The sequence below is a fragment of the Piliocolobus tephrosceles genome, chromosome 1, assembly GCF_002776525.5.
Source record: "Piliocolobus tephrosceles isolate RC106 chromosome 1, ASM277652v3, whole genome shotgun sequence".
NCBI lineage: Eukaryota > Metazoa > Chordata > Mammalia > Primates > Cercopithecidae > Piliocolobus > Piliocolobus tephrosceles.
In genome coordinates, this window is record NC_045434.1 from 179,542,644 (window position 1) to 179,556,942 (window position 14,299).

At 41.0% G+C, this 14,299-nt stretch overlaps 1 protein-coding gene and 1 long non-coding RNA gene across 5 annotated transcripts in view; one reads left to right on the forward strand and one right to left on the reverse strand.

Annotated features, from left to right (window-relative positions):
• ERMAP (erythroblast membrane associated protein (Scianna blood group)) overlaps positions 1–14,299 on the reverse strand; it is a 34,984-nt gene that overhangs the window by 20,072 nt on the left and 613 nt on the right. For 3 of the 4 annotated variants that reach the window (XM_023221567.3, XM_023221564.3, XM_023221562.3), the window contains exon 2: positions 635–826. The gene's annotated coding sequence lies outside the window, so the exon portion shown is untranslated. The remainder of the gene's footprint in view (positions 1–634; positions 827–14,299) is intronic. The other variant, XM_023221563.3, reaches the window with a different exon arrangement.
• Positions 397–12,078, forward strand: LOC111548809. The gene is made up of 3 exons (XR_002733519.2): positions 397–708; positions 10,781–11,074; positions 11,698–12,078. It is a non-coding gene; the product is annotated as an uncharacterized LOC111548809 (long non-coding RNA).

Genomic DNA, 14,299 nt, shown 5'->3' on the forward strand with positions numbered 1-14,299 from the left:
CCTTCTAGCTGTCCCTGTAAACCAGCAAGCCACACCCTGTCTGTCTGCCTCTGATAAAAGAACAGAGCAAAGAGGAGGCTCCCAGAAGTGAGGGAACCACTGAGTATGACTGACTGGGTATAAGGGACTTTTGCCCCTCCGCTCCCTTTTCCTCCAATACTACCAATAGTAATTCCCTTTGATGCATTTTGATCCTATCACATTCTTTCTGAAAACCTTCCCCCTTTACTTTTCAAATCAGAGTAAATTGGAAGACTGGTTTCAAAGACATCCACCAATTAGCCACCTTCTTTAACTCACTGTCTTTATCTCCAGCTACACCCTGACATGTGCCTTCTGACAAGCAAGCTTGCTGTTTTCCAACTTGTGATAAACGCTTCCCGCCTGTCTTGCTTTAGTAATATCCTTAATTATATATTCATAATCTCCATAATTGTATCACTAACAATACCTTATACATTTTTATGTCGTTTGAACTTTATAAAGATGGAGCCCATTGTACATAATTCCCAATGATTCCCTTTTTTACTCAACATTAGCTTTTGAGTCTAGCAGACATCTGTGGTGGCCCACAACACCTCAGAGACATAAACAACAGTGAGAGGAGTCAAGACAAAATGCTCCAGCCTTGTACCTTCAGCTCTGAGCCGTATTCGATGTGATTCCTCCGAGTGTTCCCGATGGGATTGAGCACAGAGGTTCATAGTGGTAAGTAGTTCCATACTGCACCTTTTATTGACTTTTCTTCCTTTTTTGCTCACTCCCATTTCTGTTTCCTGAATACACTCTTGAACTGAAGGACTTGTCTCACACCTCACACTCTGTTCTGGGGGTGTACAAATTAAGACACTGAAATTAATCCAGGTTGTTTCACCTGGATAGTCATTCACTGCTATATAGTAGACCATTATATAAATCTACCAACAGTTTCTCTTGTCCCTTAATGATAGAAATGTGGGTTGTTTCCAGGCTTTTGCTTTTATAAACAGTACTGCCCTGCACATTCTTGATAGATATTTCCTGCTCATATGTGCAAGAATTTCTCTAGAGCACCAGTTCTTAATGTGTGGTCCACGAACCCTGGGAGTCCCTGAGGCCCTATCAGCCAGGTTAAAACTACATTCATCATAATAAAGATGTTATTTGCCTTTTTCATGGTGTTGACATTTTCAAGGACACTACAAAAGCAATAGTGGGTAAAACAGCTAGCACAAATCAGCAAGTGGCACCAAACTGTAGTAGAAGTTACACATTTTATTAAATCTCAACTCTTAGATACACATTTTTTAAATACTTTGTGTGACAAAATGGGAAGGATGCGTAAACAGTTACGCTGCATATCAAACTATGATGACTTTCTCGAGGAAAAAACCTTAAGTGATTGTGAGCTGAAGTAATCACTTGACTCACCCAGCACCATTCTTACCTGAAAGTACAGCTGAAAGACAAAGTATCATTATTCAGCCTTGGGTATTTGCCAGGCATTTTCTCCAGATGAGTCAAGTGCACCTGTCACTTCAAGAAAAGCAGTTGACAGTGTTTGCTGTCAATGAGAAAATTCAATCTTTTGAGCAAAAATTAGAATTTTGGAAAATTTTAATCTGCTGTTATGGGCTTGATACCCTCACAATAGCAAAAGACTTTTCTGATGAGATTGGTATTGATATTAAGAAATGTGATTTTTTGGCCAGGCACGGTGTCTCACGCCTGTAATCCCAGCACTTTGGGAGGCTGAGGTGCGGATCACAAGGTCAGGAGATCGAGATCATCCTGGCTAATACGGTGAAACCTCATCTCTACTAAAAATACAAAAAATTAGCTGGGCATGGTGGCACATGTCTGTAGTCCCAGCTACTCGGGAGGCTGAGGCAGGAGAATGGCGTGAAACTGGGAGGCAGAGCTTGCAGTGAGCCGAGATCGCGCCACTGCACTCCAGCCTGGGTGACAGAGCGAGACTCTGTCTCAAAATAAATAAATAAATAAATGTGATTTTTTGATGTTGCATAATGAAATGTGTCAACATTTAGAAGATTTGTATAACTCAGTGACCCAGCAATTTCCAAATGATCAATGGATGTGTTGACAAAACCCTGCACGGGTAAAACATTCATTCAAAACACAAGAAAAAACTGTGAGTGTTGCTGTAATAGAGTATAAAAAGGTCATTGCTATGGTTTCAGATTTCATGTCATAACTAAGCCTTAAAAAACTTCCACTTGCTGAGTTTTGATGTCTTATCAAAGAATATCCACGATTATCTGAAAAAGCTATTGAAATGCTCCTTTTCCAGTTGCATACACTTCAACCACAAAACATACTGCAGCAGATTGAAAGATATAGCTGGCTTGAGAATACAGCTGTCTTCTAATTAAGCCAGACATCTAAAATATTTATAGCCATTAAAAAGAATAAAATCCCATCATTCAAAGTGACATGGATGGAACTAGAAAACATTATGTTAAGTGAAATAAGCCAGGCACAAAAAGTTAAACACCACACGTTCTCACTTACTTAATCTCATAGAAGCGAAAAGCAGAATAGAGGTTACTAGAGGCTGGAGAGGGAAGGGGAGGATAGGGAAAGATTTCTCCAATAACACAAAATTACACCTAGGTAGGAGGAACAACTTCTAGTGTTTTGTAGCACTGTAGGATGACCATAGTTAGCAATAATACATTATGTAGTTTCAAATAAAGAAGAAAGGATATTGAATGTCCCCAAAACACAAAAATGATAAATGTTTGAGATGATGAATATGATAATTACCCTGATCTGATCACTACACATTGTATATATCAAAATATTACTCTGTACCGTATGTGTCAATTAAAAATTAATTAGGGCAGGGCATGGTGGCTCATGCCTGTAATCCCAGCAGTTTGGGAGGCTGAGCTAGGCGGGTCACCTGAGATCAGGAATTCAAGACCATCCTGGCCAACATTGCGAAATCCTGTCTCTACTAAAAATACAAAAATTACCCAGGCATGGTGGCACACGCTTATAATCCCAGCTACTCAGGAGGCTAAGGCACAAGAATTGTTTGAATCTGGGAGGTGGAGGTTGCAGTGAGCCGAGATCACACCACACACTCCAGCCTGGGCAATAGGGTGAGACTCCGTCTTAAAAAAAAAAAAAAAATTAATTAGTTAATTTTAAAAAAACTATTTACATAAAGCAGTGCTACTCTTCTCAGTAATATTTTTGTATCAAAAAAGTTGCTTTTCATAAATACATGTTTTGTTGATTGTAATTTGTGTATTATTTTTATTTTTAAAAGAAGTAATAATTATATTTAATTTTTCTCAGTTTTCACTTTTTTTTTTTTTTAGAGCTAGGGTCTAGCTCTGTTGCCCAGGCTGGAGTGCAAAGGCACAATCATAGCTTACTGCAGCCTTGAACTCCTAGGCTTAAGTGATCCTCTTGCCTCAGTCTCCCTAGTAGCTAGGACTACAGGTGCATGCCACCAAGCCCAGCTATTTTTAAAAATGTTTTTGTAGAGATGAGGTCTCACTATGTTGCCCAGGCTGGTCTCAAACTCCTGGCCTAAAGTAATCCTCGCACCTTGGCCTCCCGAAATGCTGGATTACAGGCATGAGCCCCCACACCTAGTCATGTTTTAATTTTTAACATGGAAAATTTCAAAAAATATAACTCATAAACTGAAGCTCTCTGAGGTCCTCAATAATTTTGCGTTCCTGAGAATATATACCTAGAAGTGGTATTGCCAGGTTATAGATAATACTAAATTGTTTTCCAAAGTAATTGTACCAATTTATAACTTGTCATAATTAATATTTTTACTGCTTTCTCAAGAAGCATTTTATCAGTCTAAATCACACCATAAAATGAGTTTCTTATCTGAAATGTGGTTTTTAGACTTCTAACTCTATGAGTGAGAAAAATAGCTGCAGACATAGACAAAGATATCACTCTTAACCATAATCCCAGAATCTAGTAATAATCACTATAACTTTTTTGGTCTATATGCTTCCTGACTTAAAGAGGGAGACAGCTCTGGATTTCCAGTTAAATAAACATGGCCCATTGAACACAAATGCTTATCTCTGTTACCTCCCAAAATGAACTAAAATGACAATCTTGGATTGCAAAAGGAAAAGCCTATAAAGACAAACTGTGCAATAGAGATGTCAATACATGTTTTTAATGAAGGAAAGCAGAGGACTGACTAGTAATAGATCTAGGAAAAACTGAACTCTAACCCAGGTGCCTGCAGAGTGAGGCAGGATTGGGGGAAACATCAGGTAAAGGGCTCCTGACATCAACCCTTGACATCAGCAAGAAGAAAGCTGATTCTCAACTGAGAACCTTCCAGGCTTGGGATGGGAGGGACCAGGGCCTGGCTCTACCTTATGGGGTTGTTGTAAGGATTCAATTAGCTAAAACATGCAAAATACTTAAACATACAAAATACTTAAAATAGGGGCTGATACTCAATGGTATCTGTTATTGTCTGAGTTTTCCTCCAACTTGAAAGCCAGAGATCAAAATAAACAACAGAGACAATCTAGGAAGCAGAAGAAAACAGCAGAAAATTACAATTGAAATCCTCAGAAATATGAAATAAGAGAAGATCCTGAATCCACAACATAAGAGCAAGAGGCTACCCAAAAGGAAAGTCAGGGATCAAAGAAAAACTCTTGGAAATTAACATTTTTGTAGCAGAAATGAAAAAATTCAATAGAAGAACCAGGAAATACAGCTCAGGAAAATCTCTTGTAAAGCAGAATGAACAAAACCAGGAAATGGAACATGAAGAAAAATTTAAAAACAGGGAAACTGACTGGGTGTGGCAGCTCATGCCTGTAATCCAAGCACTTTGGGAAGCTGAGACAGGAGGATCACTTGAAGCCAGGAGTTCAAGACCAGCCTGGCCAACATAGGGAGACCCTGTCTCTATTTGTTAAAAAAAAAAAAAAAAAAAAAAAAATAGAGAAACTGATCACAGAGAAAGTTTCCCAGAAGTGAAGACTATGTTTCCCGATGGAAAGGGGCCACTGAGTACTTAGCATAATGAATGAAAAATACGTACAGGATGGTTTATTAAGAACATTCAGAACATCAAGGATAAAGGAGAAAAATATCCCAAAAGCTTCCAGAAACAAATTAACAAACAAAATATATGGGACACAACAGAAGTCAGAATAAATTAGTCACCTCAAGAGTAACCACATGAGAAGCTAGATGATAATGAATCAATGCCGTTAAACTTCTGAGGGAAAAGAATTTTCAACGTGGAAATCTGTCACTCAAGGATGCAAGAAAATAAAGTCATTTTTAGACAAGCAAGGACTCAAAAATTTACCTTCCATGAACCCCATCTGGGGAGTTAGTGGAGAATGTACTCCTCCAAAATGAGAGAATAAACCAAGAACGGAAAAACATAAGCTTCAGTGAACAGGGGATTTGACACATAAGAAACAAGAAGAGAATCCCCAGAATGTGGTTAGGTTCCTAACCCCAGGATGAGAGCTGTGAAGCAAGGCCAAGCAGAGGAGTCTGGAGCAGAGAGAGGATGAGTCTAAGGAGGGATGTTGCCAAGAAAAAAAAAAAAAGACACTGGTAAATGACCTGGTTCATGTGACCAGATCAAGAGATATTTTATAGCTCTAATGGAGAGTTTGTGAAAGAGTTAACAATAGATGCATAGACAGCTGGGTATGGTGCCTCACATCTGTAGTACCAGCTACCCAGGGGCTGAAGCAGGAGGATCCCTTAAGCCCATCTCTAAAAATAAAAAATAAACAATGGATGCATAGATCATTAAGCAAATAAAAAATAGACAATTTTTGGCTCTAGAAAAAATGTTATTCAATGAAGTGAATATAATCTTAGTATGTTATATACCTCAACTGTAAAAATATTCTAGTTATATTACTATAAACTCTTGCTAGTCATTCAACAAACCAAGAAATTTTGCAGACTGGCCAAGAGTCCACTGGTAGACACAAAAGAGACAGACAAAGCACAAACTCATGGAAAGAATAGAGAGGGGACTTTGATAGGTAGTATTGGGAACAGGCCCCCCAAAATTTGGCCATAAACTGGCCCCAAAACTGGCCATAAACTAAATCTCTGCAGCAATGTAACATGTTCATAATGGCCCTAACGCCCACGCTGGAAGGTTGTGGGTTTACAGGAATGAGGGCAAGGAACACCTGGACAGCCCAGGGCGGAAAACCCCTTAAAGGCATTCTTAAGCCACAAACAATAGCATGAGCGATCTGTGCCTTAAGGGCATGTTCCTGCTGCAGTTAACTAGCTCAACCTCTTCCTTTAATTCAGCCCATCCCTCTGTTTCCCTTAAGGGATACTTTTAGTTAATTTAATAGCTATAGAAACAATGCTAATGACTGGCTTGCTGTTAATAAGTATGTGGGTAAATCTCTGTTTGGGGCTGTCAGCTCTGAAGGCTGTAAGACCCCTGATTTCCCACTTCACACCTCTATATTTCTGTGTGTGTGTCTTTAATTCATCTAGCGCTACTGGGTTAGGGTCTCCCTGACTGAGCTGGTCTCGGCAAGTGGCGTCCATTCATGGGGATTCGAATCCTGGTCAAAGGGTCGCCGGAGCGCCGGTTGGAACAGAAAACTAGCTGGAGGATACCCATGTACTCTTTTCTTTTTTTTTTTTTTTTGAGACGGAGTCTCGCTCTGTCGCCCAGGCTGGAGTGCAGTGGCGGGATCTCAGCTCACTGCGAGCTCTGCCTCCCGGGTTTATGCCATTCTCCTGCCTCAGCCTCCCGAGTAGCTGGGACTACAGGCGCCGGCCACCTCGCCCAGCTAGTTTTTTGTATTTTTTAGTAGAGACGGGGTTTCACCGTGTTAGCCCGGATGGTCTCGATCTCCTGACCTCGTGATCCGCCCGTCTCGGCCTCCCAAAGTGCTGGGATTACAGGCTTGAGCCACCGCGCCCGGCTACCCGTGTACTCTTAAAGCAATCCCCGTGGTGAGTAAGAAGGGGAGCTCACACGCATCGGTGTAACAATGCAACAGGTATGGGGTCTGGTTCGTTTCACCTTGGAACTTTTTCACACTGATCATGAGGAGGAACAAGAGTATAGCAAAGTAACAGAAGAGGTTATAGAGATTGTTTATTTGCCAGCTAAAGCTAAAGCAGCAAAGGAAGGAGAGGTTCATCCCTACCCTTCTGCACCCCCTCCTTATTATTTTGAAGAAAATGACCCTCTAGATCTTTCTTTTCCCAAGGACACTGGGCAAAAAGTAGTTGCCCCAGTGACTATTTGAGCAGTGCCTCAAACGACAGTTCTTAGTTCTATTCAGGCAGGAATTCTGCAAGCTAGACTAGACAGTGATGTAGAGGCTTGGCAGTTCCCTGTTAGAATACACTCCCCCCCCCAGATCAACAGGGAAATATTATAGCTACATTTTAGCCTTTCTTTTTAAACTACTCAAAGAATTAAAACAAGCAGTAAGTCAGTATGGATCAGGTTCTTCTTTTATAATGGGACTGTTAAAGAATGTTACTATTTCCAGTCAGATGATTTCTACTGACTGGGATGCTCTTACTTGAGCTTGTCTAACTCCTGCTCAGTTCTTACAATTTAAAACTTGGTGGGCAGATGAAGCTTCCATTCAGGCTGCTCACAATGCCCAGGCCCAACCTCGAATTAATATAATTGCAGATCAACTTTTGGGGGTTGGCGGCTGGGCTGGTTTAGATGCATAACTGGTCATGCCATAGAACAGTTTAGAGGAGTGTGCGTTACAACTTGGGAAAAAATCACTTCAGGTGGGGAACAATACCCTTCCTTTAGTGCTATAAAACAGGGACCAAGGGAACCATATGTTGATTTTATAGCTCAGTTACAGAAGTCTCTTAAAAAGATGATTGCAGATTTGGCTGCTCAGGATATAGTGCTGCAGTTATTAGCTTTTGACAATGCTAATCCCGATTGCCAGGCTGCTCTGCAACCTATCAGAGGGAAAGCACATTTAGTTGATTATGTCAAGGCCTGTGATGGTATTGGAGGTAATCTGCATAAAGCTACTTTGTTGGCACAGGCAACGGCAGGACTAAGAGTGGATAAAGGAAATACTCCATTTCTTGGAGCTTGTTTTAACTGTGGGAAGCATGGTCATACTAAAAAAGAATGTAGAAAAAAATCAGTGAGTCAGGCCGCCAGATAGGGGAGAAAAGAAAACTCTTAAGCCTGAAATATGTCCAAAATGTAAAAAAGTAAAACATTGAGCTAAACAGTGCCACTCTAAGTTTGATAAAGAAGGGAATCCGATTTCGGGAAATGCCATGAGGGGCCTGTCCCGGGCCCCATTCTAAACCAAGGCATTTCTAGCTCAGGCCATTCTCTCACCCCTGTACAATGTCTGTCCCCCGCCACAGCCGGTAGTGTCGCAATAGATTTATGCTGCACAAAAGCAGTGAGCCTTCTGCCTGGGGAACCCCCGTAAAAGGTCCCAGTAGGAGTCTGTGGACCCTTGCCAGCAGGTACAATAGGATTACTTTTAGGAAGGTTTAGTTTGAGTTTAAAAGGGGTACAAATACATACAAGAGTCATTGATTCCAATTACAATGGGGAAATTCAAATTGTGATATCTACTTCTGTTCCCTGGAAAGCAGAGCCAGGAGAGCGCATAGCACAGCTCCTGATTGTGCCGTATGTGGGAATGGGGAAAAGTGAAATTAAACGAACAGGAGGATTTGGAAGCACAAATAAATAAGGCAAAGCAGCTTATTGGGTAAATCAAATTACTGATAAATGTCCTACCTGTGAAATAACTATTCAAGGAAAGAAATTTAAAGGTTTGATAGATACAGGAGCGGACATTTCAATCATTTCTCTACAGCACTGGCCGTCCATCCTTGTGGCCAATTCAACCCGCTCAATTTAACGTCATTGGAGTTGGTAAAGCTGCTGAAGTATATCCAAGTAGTTATATTTTGCATTGTGAGGGGCCCGATGGACAACCTGGGACTATTCAGCCAATTATAACTTCTGTACCTATAAATTTATTGGGAAGAGATTTATTACAACAATGGGGAGCACAAGTTCTAATTCTGGAACAATTATATAGCCCTCAAAGTCAACATATGATGCATGAAATGGCATATGTCCCTGGTATGGGACTAGAAAAAAATTTGCAAGGTTTGAAAGAACCGCTTCAAGTGGAAAAACAAAGTTCCCGCCAAAGATTAAGAAATAATTTTTAATGGCGGCCATTGTTAAGCCTCTAGAACCTATACCTTTAAAATCGTTAACAGATAAGACGATTTGGATAGAACAATGGCCGCTAAGTAAAGAAAAACTGGAGGCTTTAGAGAAATTAGTTGCTGAACAATTAGAAAATGGGCACATAGCTCCAACATTTTCCCCTTGGAATTCTCCAGTTTTCCTAATTAAGAAAAAATCAGGTAAACGGAGAATGTTAACTGATTTAAGAGCCATCAATTCAGTTATGCAATCTGTGGGAGCATTACAGCCAGCATTGCCTTCTACTGCTGTAATTCCAAAAAATTGGCCTTTAATAGTTACATTGGCCTAAATAGATTTTAAAAACTCTTTCTTTACTATCCCTTTAGCTGAGCAAGACTGTGAATGGTTTGCATTTACAATTCCCGCAGTAAACAACCTGCAACCCGCTAAGCGTTTTCATTGCTTTACAGATGGATCTAGTAATGGTAAAACTTCTTATTCTGGCTCGAAAAGTAAAGTTTTCCAGATGTCCTATATTCAGTTCAAAAAGTGGAGCTTGTAGCTGTAATTGAGGTATTGACTGCTTTTGATATGCCTATTAATGTGATTTCTGATTCTTCATACATGGTTACACAGTTAATTGTGTAATTCACACAGTTAATTGAAAATGCTCAGTTACGATTTCATACAAACAACTGATGACTTTATTTACCCAATTGCTGACAGCAGTTAGGAGTAGAATGCGTCCTTTTTACATTACTCACATTAGAGCTCATACACCTCTTCCAGGACCTTTGACTGAATCAAATGGCTGTTCGCCTAGTTGCTAATGCAGTATCTAATGCTAGACACTTTCACAATTTAACCCATGTTATTGCCTCTGCTCTCAAACGCAGATGCAGCATTACAGCACTACCTGGAAAGAAGCTAAAGTTATTATCCAGAGATGCCCAACTTAACAAATGGTACATTCCTCATCTTTTACAGGAGGAGTTAATCCTCAAGGACTGGAACCTAACTCTATTTGGCAAATGGATGTCACATATGTTCCCTCGTTTAGGAGACTAGCTTATGTACATGTATATGTGGACATCTTTTCTCACTTTGTCTGGGCTACATGCCAAGCAGAAGAGTCTTCTGCCTATGTTAAACATCTTTTGCAGTGTTTTGCGGTGATGGGCATTCCAGCTTCTATTAAAACAGATAATGCCCCAGGCTATACTAGCCAAGCTGTAGCTACATTTTTCTCTAAGTGGAATATTAAACACATTACTGGTGTCCCATACAATTCTCAAGGACAAGCCATAGTGGAAAGAATGAATCTCTCCCTAAAACAGCAGTTGCAAAAGCAGAAAGGGAGAGACAGAGAATATGGAAACCCACAAATGTAACTGAACCTAGCATTATTAACTTTAAATTTTTTGAGCCTGCCCAAATGCCAGATGTTATCAGCAGCTGAACAGCATCTACAGAAAGCAGCTGCAAAGACAGAAACAGAGAAACTGATTTGGTGGAGAGATCCAATAATAAAAAGTTAGGAAATAGGTAAAATAATAACTTAGGGTAGAGGTTATGCTTGTATTTCTCCAGGCCAAAATCAACAGCTGATTTGGATACCATCAAGACACCTGAAGCCTCATCATGAGCCAGATGCTGAGGAAGAGATTCCGGGAGGATCCCGAGTACCCCCCAGTTGCAGCCATGTCAAGACTGGCACTGAGGAGGACCCCAACTGTCACGAGCAACACCTGTCGAACACAGCCACCCACGTGAGGACAGATCAAGAAGCTGTCACAGATGGCAGAAGAAAACCTGAGGAAAGCAGAACAACCAGTCACAATGAATAATTTAATGGTAGCTGTGACAGCAGTTATCACCACTGCTGTGAGTATTCCTTCAATAAGGGCTGGTAATAATGCCTGGATATAATCACTATGACACAGTTACACATGCTTTCTGATCTCAGTATTTACCATAATAAATCTGCTCCTATAATTGAAGCATACCACCCTCAAAAACCTATTTGTAAACAGGATTGGACCCAGTTTGAAAAAATGAACGTACTTGTCTAGGAAGATTGCTTTGCAGAACAGGCAGAGGTGCTGCACAACGATTCCTATGGAATCATTATTAATTGGTCCCCTAAGGGGATGTTTAGCTTGAATTGCACCTCTCAGTCTGCATGCCACAGTCATACTATGTTCAGATGATCTGAACAAAACGGTCAGATGGTAGAAATGATAAGAAGCATGGCAAATGTTCCTATTATCTGGAACCATGGCGATATAGTGGCACCTCAACCGCAAATGATATGGCCCACTCTAGGAGCTTAACATAAGGATTTAAAATTAAAAGAACAAATATTTAAAGCATCCCAGGCACACCTGACCTTAATTCCAGGAACTGGAGTGCTTAAAGGAGCTGAAAATGGATAAAAATACTTGGAAGCTCTGTGATTTCAGTGATGATTGTGCTTTCAATTTATGTTGTCTTTGTATCGTCTGCAGATGCGGATCCCGACGCCTGCGAGAAATAGGACTTTGTCACTGTGACAAAGTTGCCCTTGCTTTTATCCCTTTGCAAATCAAAGAAGGGAGACATGTTGGGAACAGGCCCGCAAAAATCTGGCCATAAACTGGCCCCAAAACTGGCCATAAACAAAATCTCTGCAGCAATGTAACATGTTCATAATGGCCCTAACGCCCACGCTGGAAGGTTGTGGGTTTACAGGAATGAGGGCAAGGAACACCTGGACAGCCCAGGGCGGAAAGCCCCTTAAAGGCATTCTTAAGCCACAAACAATAGCATGAGCGATCTGTGCCTTAAGAGCATGTTCCTGCTGCAGTTAACTAGCTCAACCTATTCCTTTAATTCAGCCCATCCCTCCGTTTCCCATAAGGGATACTTTTAGTTAATGTAATATCTATAGAAACAATGCTAATGACTGGTTTGCTGTTAATAAATATGTGGGTAAATCTCTGTTTGAGGCTGTCAGCTCTGAAGGCTGAGACCCCTGATTTCCCATGTCACACCTCTATATTTCTGTGTATGTGTCTTTAATTCCTCTAGTGCCACTGGTTTAGGGTCTCCCTGACTGAGCTGGTCTCGGCAGTTCAGCCTCAACTTTCACTCCCTCCTGACTCCAACCTTCACCTTCCCGATAAAGAATGAGTCCCAAACTGGTATCTCCAGTTCTGTGCTTTTCTGGAGTCTTGTAATTGCTCAGTGGACAATTCTTCTTGCCTATTGCCACTTGAAGCATAATCTCTCTCTTTCTCTCTCTAGGTCCCTCTCTTGAACACGCGTGCGCGCGCACACACACACACACACTCCTAACTTATCCTTTCTCACCCTTTCCCAAACCAACTCATCACACCTTTTCCACTTTCAGCAGTGCCTCAATGGCACCACTACTTTTCCAGTCTTCCATGTGGCTTTTCCACTCCTCCATTCCCTATAGCTGGTCTGTTTTTAGCTGGCTTTTTAAAGGCTTCTAAAGGTCCTGCCCTGTCTCCAGCTGTAATCTAGTTCATAGCTTATATGAACGTTAAAAACTGTACCACGTGACACAAATGTAAAATACCAGTACTACGTCAAGATTTCTGAAATAGACACTGGCTTGGTTACTTTTATTAATAATAATCGAATCAGCATTTGTATAGGGTTTTTAAAAAGACATTTATTGTACTTTCCTCTGATTGCTAAAGTATGAACGTTTACTGTAGAAATTCTGGGAAAGCTGGGCGCGATTGCTCACATCTATAATCTCAGCACTCTGGAAGGCTGAGGCAGGAGTATCGCTTGAGCTCAGGATTTCCAGATCACCCTGGGAAACATAGTGACACCCGGTCTCTACAAAAAGATTAAAAACATTAGCCAGGCATGATGGTGTGTGCCTGTAGTCCCAGATACTTTGGAGGCTGAAGTGGGAGAATTGCTTGAGCCCAGGTTACAGTGACTCATGATCACATCACTGCACTCCAGCCTGAGTGACAGAACAAGACCCCATCTATTTTTTAAATATTAAATAAATAAAAAATAAACATTGTGCAGCAGATCTCTAGAACTTTTTCACCTTACAAACCTAAAATTCTATGTCCTTTAAACAATTCCTCTTTTCCCTCTCCTAGCCACTGGCAGTCACCATTCTACTTTCTGTTTCTTAGACTTTGACTGCTTTGGATACTTCATATGAATGGAAACATGCAGTATTTATCTTTTTGGGGGGGTTGTGTTCACTTTTAAGGCTTTTGATACCTAGTACTAAACTGACCTCCAGAAAGGCTGTCAACGATTTACAGTTTGACTAGAAGTGTGTGTCCGTCTGGGCTGAGTTCATTGCTTGCTTAGCATCTATCAATTGTTTCAATTCTTGCCATTTTGATAGAGGAACAAATAGTGGACTCAAACATGGTTTTACTTTGGATAAGGCCATTGTCCTATGAATCCTGGCTGAAATACTTGCTCCAGCACTTAGGAGCTGTATGACCCGGGACAACTCACTAAACTTTTCAGTGCTTCTGTTCCCTTATGTGTAAATGAAGATAATAATATACACATATACATTCTAGACATTTATTATGAGGAATTAGTTAATAAATGTGAAGCTGTAAGAATGGTGCCTGGAACATAGTAAGCCCAAATATAAGGTAGCTATTGTCATTTTTGTCAATCCTTGCTAATGTGATACATTGAAAATGACAAGTCAGCTATTTTAATTTACATCTCCTCGGTAATCAGTTGAACGTGAATATTCTCTGTATTTATACGGCTATTGGTACTTCTGTCAAGATTTCCTTTTTCAAAGCACTGTGGTAAACCGGATCTCACTTGATCCTCCCAATAAACTCATGAATGAAGAAGGTGGCAATCACCAATCCCCACTTTTCGAATTAAGAAATTGAGGCTCGGAATTCGAATTCTGAGCAATTCCAATTCCAGGATTCAGATCTCACCCTCTAAAACCTAGCAGCTGTTGCATAAAATATAACGGTGAAAAAGTTTTTGTTAGCCGTAACCACCACCCCCCCCCCCCCCCCGCCCCCGCCCCCCCCCCGCCCCGCCCCCCCCCCCCCCCCCCCGCCCCGCCCCGCCCCGCCCCGCCCCGCC